The 8,368-nt window shown below is 41.5% G+C and overlaps 1 long non-coding RNA gene across 1 annotated transcript; it reads left to right on the forward strand.

The window, feature by feature from the left end:
• Nucleotides 1–2,264, forward strand: LOC138155285 (uncharacterized). Its single transcript, XR_011166792.1, has 3 exons — nt 1–25; nt 337–392; nt 1,570–2,264. It is a non-coding gene; the product is annotated as an uncharacterized lncRNA (long non-coding RNA).
• Nucleotides 2,265–8,368: the final 6,104 nt, after the last annotated feature.

Below are 8,368 nucleotides of genomic sequence, written 5' to 3' on the forward strand. Positions count from 1 at the left end.
GGGGAAGTGCGAATAGAAACAGAGGGTGAGTTCTCCTGACACTTAAGGTCCTTGAACTGGAGGTATTGTTTGTACACTCAATTTTAGGGACTCTCCCAAATCCTACATTTTGTGGTAATTATAGTCTACCCCTGGGTGCTGCTGGAGAAGCAGAGACTAATCTCTGACTTTTTAAAAACTACCGTGGGGCTTGCTTGAGCCCTGACTCCCTGAAAATTCTTAACCTGGACTCCACGGAGCCAAGTCTGAAGCCTCCAGCCTTCCTGCTTCTTGCCCTCCCTCCCAACACCTTGCTAACCGTTACTAACATCCATTGTCTTCCATATGTCTTCATAGCTCTTGTCTGGCCCTAACCCACCCGAGGTAGTGTCCGGTGGGCTGTGGTTTGTATTGTGAGTATGTTCGCTTAGTACCATGACTGATTTACAATCGGAACCAGGACTGCATGCCATCTCTCCTCACCAGTGTGATTTCTCTTGCTTGCTTCTAAAGGGGTCAGCTCCAAGGACTTGTGATTTAAACAGAATGTAATGTGCATGGGGGTTTTCTTAGGAAGTGCAGAACCTGGACAGGGACCTCTGCCTTCTGTGGGGAGGACCAGACCTTAGGGGTATTTTCCTGGAGCCTTTGGGGGGGGGCAATGTTTGGAGTAAAGACTCCCCTCTTTGCAGTCATAATGTCACTGCCATGAGGCTCACAATCCAAGATTATCTGGTACTTTGGCTTATGGGGTGAAGAAAACTATGAAACTGAATTCTGATCAAGTCCAATGGAGATACCTGGCCTGGTTCTCCCTCTGCTTTTTGTTGATGGGAAGTGGGGGTTGCAGGAATAAGAAAGAGAAGGAGGAAATGGGATGGCATGGGCAGGAAGGAGATGGGGAAAACAAAGGGGCTGGTCAGAGGTTGGGACTGTGGTGGTGGTGGTAGAGATAACCTTTTCTATGGCCCCCTGAGCGTCTCTTGGGCCTGGTTTTCTTGCTTGCAGGGATCTGGATGATGCTTTGAACCCAGACTAGATGGGTGAAGGGCAGGGAGGAAATTTCTTTTTGCATTTCATAGGAAGCCTGGGGGGCTCTGTTCTAGTGCTGCTTATCAGGGGAAAGGTGATTAGGAGAGCTCTTTTCCTTCAGGGAATTGGTTGCCCATGTGGGTATGAAAGATGGGAGGACTGCGGACTAGACAGGGAGCCATGCTGCCCTCTCTAAAGAGGGAGCCGGGCAACATTTAAGATTGGAGCAGTTTATTTATGAATCAGTATCCTTCTCACTCATTAGAATACCATTTTGATACAAGGTGGGATAGGGGTGAGGAGAAGGACATTCAGAAGTACTGAAAAAGAAAGAAGGGGAATCAGGTGGCTCAACTCTAAATGGGGATATGATCTACTTTCCTTAGAGTAGAAGGAAGATTTATAGCTCCTACCCTCACACTCAATTTATAAACAGCATAAAGTAGAACTTGAGGGTGGGTACTGAGATCTAGTTCTCTTCTAGGGAGGTCAAGAGTCTGCCTGATTCTCTCATATCTGTTGTAGCTCCCTAACCTGAGTCTCTTATCTTCCTTCTAGATATAAAGAGATATGAGGCCCCCTTCTGAAGTATAGGAGCCAAGGATATCTGCTGGATACCCGGAAAATTCCCCAATGGAGACACCCACAGACATAAAGAGACATTTGGGGCAGCCAGAGCTGCCTAGCCCCAGGACAGCCCAGGACCTCTTACAGGTCCTGATAGAATTTCCAGGGGAAAGAGGCTAAACAGACTTAGGGAATCATAGATTAAAGAAAACAACACATTTTTGAGTAGGGAGTGTGTTGTAAGTAGAACATACAATAGTAGGGCTGGAGCTAAGAAGGCATCCCAAACACAAGAAAAGAAAGGCATGGCCTTTTGCCTGTCATTGGCCTAGTTTTTTTTGCTGAATTGGGTGACTTATATTTTAGGTGCCAAGATAGAAAGTAAGGATTCTGTGGGGATAAAACACAGCAATAGGCCGTACTATTTCTCTCTTCTCCCCATTACTATTAGATTTGAACTGACTTTGTAAATAGTTGTTCCCCTCTGTAACAGAGGTGCCTTACCATAATTTCAGGTGAACAGCTGCAGAGTTTGGGGTCTACTCCCTGTTTCCCTGCTTTGTGACCTTCATATCTCTGTACTCCCAAATTTAATTTCCCTCCCTCTCTTCCCTATCCTGCCAACTCTGCCTCTGTCTATAAATGACAGCTCAAGTTCCCATCCTTGATTAAAAGTTTGACATAAACCTTTGTATTCATAGATGATGGATTCTGTCAACTATTGTGGGTTTGATTGTGAACAAGAAGAGCCATTTGTGTGTATGTATATATGTGAATGTGTGTGATGTGTCTTTTTGTCCTAATATGGTTATATTTTCGGGACCTACCACATGTTTAGTACTGAGATGGGTAATATTCAAGATACAGAAATATAATAGTCAATCTCAAAAAACTTAAAATATAGTTGGGAAGATGAGACACATTGATTTACATGGGAATGCCAATAACCATGGGTACAAATGAAGACTCATTTACTCCTCTGTGGTTCTTGCTTGTAGAGATGTTAAGTGCTATTTGTGACTGCCTCTTTGCCTTAATATGCCTGCTCTTACTTAGGGAACTCAGTTCTATAAATAACTATACTCATAGTTTACTGTTACTGTTTGCCAGCTTGCTTTGGTGACTGCTGTGGTCTCCTGGCTCTTTGTAGTAATGCTATTTTACTTAAAGCCATGCTTCATCATCCTTATACCTTCTTCTCTTTTCTTTTTATGGTTACTATACTTTGGTCCTCTATAGGCACATCTAGGGTTGGGTTACTGCTGTTATACTATCCATGCTGCACCTAAGCCCAATTGTTTTTATAGCCTTCGCTTCAGGTTGCATTCTAAGACTGTGTAGTTGGTGATGTTAGGGCTTCCTTGCCATTAATTTTCACTAGGGATTCATAAAGGATGTTGACACCACTTTTAAGAATCCTCTGTCTTCTGGCATATGGCATCTGTGGCAGGGTGGTTTCATAGCCAAGTATTAGTTGAGCTTGATGCCTCGTTATCATAGTCTGACTGGGCATAAATCATGTGGAAAGTGAGTTAACACCTCATGTCTTTCCCTCCACTCTGTCTTATCCAAACAAATACATTCAGGTTTCAGAAAGTAGGTAAGATTGCTATTTATCAAACCTTACTCTGGCCACGAGGGCAAAAGGAGCAAATAGGGGTCCTCAGAAAGGACTTAGGAAGAATCTGTTCATAGTTAAATATAGTGTTTCCTACCCACAGGAGACTTTACACCCAGAGCCCATTGATAATGGGGTTCAAATTAGCAGTGCCAATATCCTCTTTGGCCACTAGATGGTGATACCATCCCATGGTCAAACACCATGGGGCCCAGAGCCTAAATATAGGCTCCCTGGAGCTTGTCAACTCTTAAGAGGAGCAGACTTATCTCAGACTGCAGAGAAGAGGGACTTGGGAATTCAGGAATACTGTGTGTATCTCCTTCTATTCATGGTTCCTTCTTTACTTGTTTTATGACTCCCTTATTTCTTTAGCTTTAATTTTCATTGGCCCCTAATGCAAATAATTCAGTTATTTTCTTTCTATTCAATTTTCTGGAGAATGTATTGGCTCCCATGGTTGTAGGTGGCACTTGCTCAGAGATGAGAGCTATTCAAAGATGGAGTACCACCACCAGGAAACAAAAATGCCTTAAACTGAGTTATTTCCTAAGTATCTAGGCTATCGTGACAAATAATTTATTGCCTGATGCATATTAGGAACTGGAGAATAAGAAAAAGTACTAGGGTGTGTTCCTTGTTCTTACTGACTTCACAATTTGGCTCAAGAGACCAGACATGTACAGAATGCTAAATAAATGACAATACCAGAGCTGTTACAATGCAGTCATTGCCTAATGAATGGTATAAACAAAAATATAAAAGTTTGGAGAGTGAAATAAACAACAGCTAAAATGGTTAAGGAGGGCTGCATGAAAGCAGTAGGACTTAAGAAAGGCCTTGAAGGATATGTAGTATTTGGATATGCAAGAAGATGGTATAATAAAAGGTTGAAAATGCACTTGTGTTTTAGGAAAAGCAAAAAAACACAATGTTTTTAAGGAAAACCACACGATATGTTTTGTTGTTCACTTGTTTTCGACTCTTTGTAACCCCATTTGAGGTTTTCTTGGCAAAGATCCTGGAGTTGTTTGCCATTTCCTTCTTTGGCTCATTTTATAGATGAAAAATTGATGCAAGCAGGGTTAAGTGACTTACCCAGGGTCACACAGCTAGTAAATGTCTGAGGCCAGATTTGAAGTCAGGAAGATGAGTTCCTGACTCCAGCCTCAGCACTATTATGCACTGTACAACCTAACTGTCCAATGTGATATACTTAAGGACTACTGAATAGATTAGATTTTTTAGGGAATTGGGGTTTAGGTCAGGAAAGTATGGGATCAGATTATGGATGTCAGGTAAAGGAATATGAACTTTATAGGCATGGGAGGGGTCATCAAAGACTATTGAATAAGGGAGATGACATTAATCTGGTGGTGGTATGTAAGATCAGAGACAGGAGGAGAGGCATGGTGGCAGTAGAAAGTGATAATTTATGACACAATAAAGAAAAATTCACATTACTTGGTGATACTGATTTTGACTATGAGAAAATAATTATACCATTTATAGAAAGGAAGAATTTGGTTTGGGTTGGGAATGGGGGAAAAGGGGAACATTTTGAGTTTTACTTTAGGCAAGTTGAGATTGAGAAGACAATGGAACACTCAAATAGACTGTCTAGTAAGAAGCTGGAGATGTGTCTGGATCTCAGGAGAAGTCAAAACTAAAAATACAGATTTGGGAATCACTAGTATAGAGATGATAGTTGAGGACTGAGAATAAGTGATATTTCCTAGATACATAGTCAGACAAGAAGAGAGATAAGAACTAAATCTTGCCCACATTTGGGAAATAGTAAGAAAACTAAGAATATAAGAGTGGTCAGAGTTAGGAGGAAAAGAAACAGGATAGTATGCCTCCCATATTGTCTTTTAAGTTGTATGGGTTAGTTTCTTTGACTTTTTTTTTTGAAGGGGGGGGCAGGGCAATTGGGGTTAAGTGACTTGTCCAAGGTCACACAGCTTGTGTGTCAAGTGTCTGAGACCAGATTTGAACTCAGGTCCTCCTGACTCCAAGGCTGATACTCTATTCACTGTGCCACCTACCTGCCCCAGTTCATTTCTTTGAAACAATTCTGTTCGTTCTGTTTGGTTTCCACAAACCCAATTCAACTATCAGGGATATACAAGTGGCACAGTGCTGGGCCTGGAGTCAGGAAGATTCATTTTCCTGACTTTAAATCTGCTCTGAAGACACTAGCTATGTGACTCTGAATAAGTTATTTAATCCTGTTTGCCTCAGTTTCCTCATCTGTAAAATAAGCCAGAGAAAGAAATGGCAAACTCCAGATTCTCCTTGCCAAGAAAACCCCAAATGGTATCATGAAGAGGTGGACACAGCTGAAAAATGACTCAACAAATTCGACTATCATGCCTTAATCACTTTATCTGGACTAGTCTAAAAGTCTTTTTGCCTCTAGTCTTGCTGTCTTGTTCATCCTGACTTGCTAAGAAGCCTTGTTCATATATTTTTTCATATTCCAGATTCAGGTCAAGAGTCTTACCAGACTAAGGCTCTGTTATCTCATAAACTGGGCATACCTTGAAAATTGCTATATGTGGGCTGATCCAGGAACCAGGAATACTTTTCCACATATTTGGCTATGAAGTCTATTAATTCTTAACCTTGGCACTTTTTCATCCCACCGTGGGAAGTGTCCAATTGGGAGAAGTTATGTTTATGTATTTCTAAGGGTCTTGGGGAGCCCAGCACTGGGATTAGCTTTTCTACAGTGATTTCCCCCAGTCCCCAAGATTCCTGCCCCACTTCTGCCTTGGGCACTGTATGTTCACCAGAGGCCTGGAGTCAAGTCTTCTCTCTGGGCCTCAGCACACACACGGGGCTAATGCAGGAGCATTACGTTAATTAGTTATTCATTTAATTTAACTTCACATTTGGTCTCAATTAAGCCTAAAGTGTTCCTCCTTATAGATGCTACAATAGCACTTGTAATTAAAAAGCAATAACTCTTTGCATTTCTCCCTTTTAGAGACCCACTGGGAGGCTTGCAGAGTGGGGGGAGGAAGATAGCAATAAGAGGGAAGAAGGAAGCAGTAGTTGATAACTCAGCATTGTTAGGAGACAGACATGGTTGACCCTGAGACAGGGAAGGGGACAGGTTCAGTCCTAGTACATGACGGTCTTGCCAAAGTTGCTCATGTTGGTTTTGAGAGATGAATGATGGTCCTAGAAGATGGAGGATACAGTTCTGGTTGAAAAGAAGGGAAGGGGGTGGGGTGGGGAACAACCATTATGTCATAATTATAAGTACTTACCAGGATAGGATGCCAATTGAATAGGAACATAGTAAAACAAATCAAAATGTCAAAAATTAAAAGTGGTAGAGATGTCTGTGGTACCTATGTTACATAATATATGATGTGTGCCCCATTTATCTTGTCAGTTTTCTGCAGGCAGACCCTATAAGATATATATGTATACACACATACATACATGTTTTCCACACCATCCAATGCATTTTGAAGGCTTAAAAGCCCCCAAATGAGTAATAACTGACATCATGAACCTGTTTGGAGTTTCTCCTACCATATCTGTAGGAAAAATTTGGATCTGATATAGATGCCAGACTCTCCTCCCTGGGTTCTAGGAGCTGAAGACTGAAAGCTACAGTAAGACATTCTTTTGACTCCAGCCCTGTAGTTTTGACTTCAAGCCTGCAAGTGGAAGTTTAGAAGATAGTAAAACTATATTTTTCACAAAGTACAGTTTTGTTTAAGGGCATCCCTGCCACCCACAAGCCTGTAACTACTGTTTTTGAAATTGCTATTTATGAATGGTGGTATCAGGGAGAAATGAAGTTTCCAACCTTGTTTGCCTTTGTATTGTATTTTAATAATCACTGACAGCCTCACTGCTGTTAACATAGTGATCTGACAGCTAAACATCTACTGAGAAAGCGGAAGAGAGAGAGATGTATGACCAGCCACCTACCCATAGGAGTCTTCCCAGACTTGCTCCTTCAGCAGGGACTCTCCCAGGAGAAGGTGACAAGCAAAAGCCTGTGCTTGTTAGGAATTAGTGTTCCGCTTGGGTTGGCCCAGCATCTTTGTGCTGCAGCTCATAGGCACCTGGGGTCCTCAGGAGCAGCAGATGCAACTGCTCTGAACCAGAGTACAGTACAATAATATGAAATCTGTTAGCCTGCTCTTGCCTTCCAATCTGTTTAGATATCTCCCAGTTACCCCTTCTATTCCCTTACATATGGTCTGTGCCAAAACAGATTCCTCACAAATAGTTCCCTCTGAAGCCTTCTCTATTTCTGTAGTGAAGCTTCAGCCCTAACTATATTATTCTGTAGGGTCCATCTTAACTGAAAACGATGAGGTGGGACTTTTGACAAATTAGGGAAAATTCAACCTGTCCCCATGCCTGATGATTCCCTAAGCTGTGTTCCTGTCAAAACTGTCCCCATACCTTCTGAGCCAGAATTGTGGCTTCTCTATGTTCACAATCAGGCTCCACAGCTACAAAGTGACCTTAATCTTCCGCAAAGTCTTAAAAGTTTCAAAAACTTGTTTGTTTGACTTGTAGCCCTCATTTTCAGATTTCTGATTTTAAGCCAGAAGACTAAGCCTTATATAGTCCTGGAGGTCATTAGTTCTGATTCTTCTTTACAACATGACTAATGTGAAAATATATTTGATATGAATGTATACGTAGAGTCTATATCAGATTGCATGCCCATCTTGGAGAGAGGTAAGGAGAGGGAGGGGGAGAAAATTTAGAACTCAAAGCCTTATGGAAGTGAATATTAAAAACTAAAAATAAATTTTATAAAAATTGTCCTGGAAGGATATATGATGTGATTTTGAAAATGGATGAAATTTAGAGCCCTTGTCCATTTCATGACTAACCTCACTCAGTCTGGAATTGCAAATAGGTAAAAGGCCATGCCAGACACAAAAGCTGTATGGTCATCAACAGCTCTGGCAAAAGAATTATAGTACTAAGAGGATGCAACAAAGTCTCAGACTGGATTCATACAATAGTAAGGAAAAGAGGAACTAAAGAGCCCAAGAAGGGGGAGAAAATGAGGGTACAGCATGCAGTGTATCTTCAATTTACTCACTACTATTCACTGCAATTTATTCACTACTGTTCACTTCCTTACTTCTCTCATCTCTAATCAAACTTGGAATACACAAAAGA

The sequence above is a fragment of the Petaurus breviceps genome, unplaced genomic scaffold (assembly GCF_028583685.1).
Source record: "Petaurus breviceps papuanus isolate PSGF00001 unplaced genomic scaffold, PetGlider_PUasm1.0 91133, whole genome shotgun sequence".
NCBI lineage: Eukaryota > Metazoa > Chordata > Mammalia > Diprotodontia > Petauridae > Petaurus > Petaurus breviceps.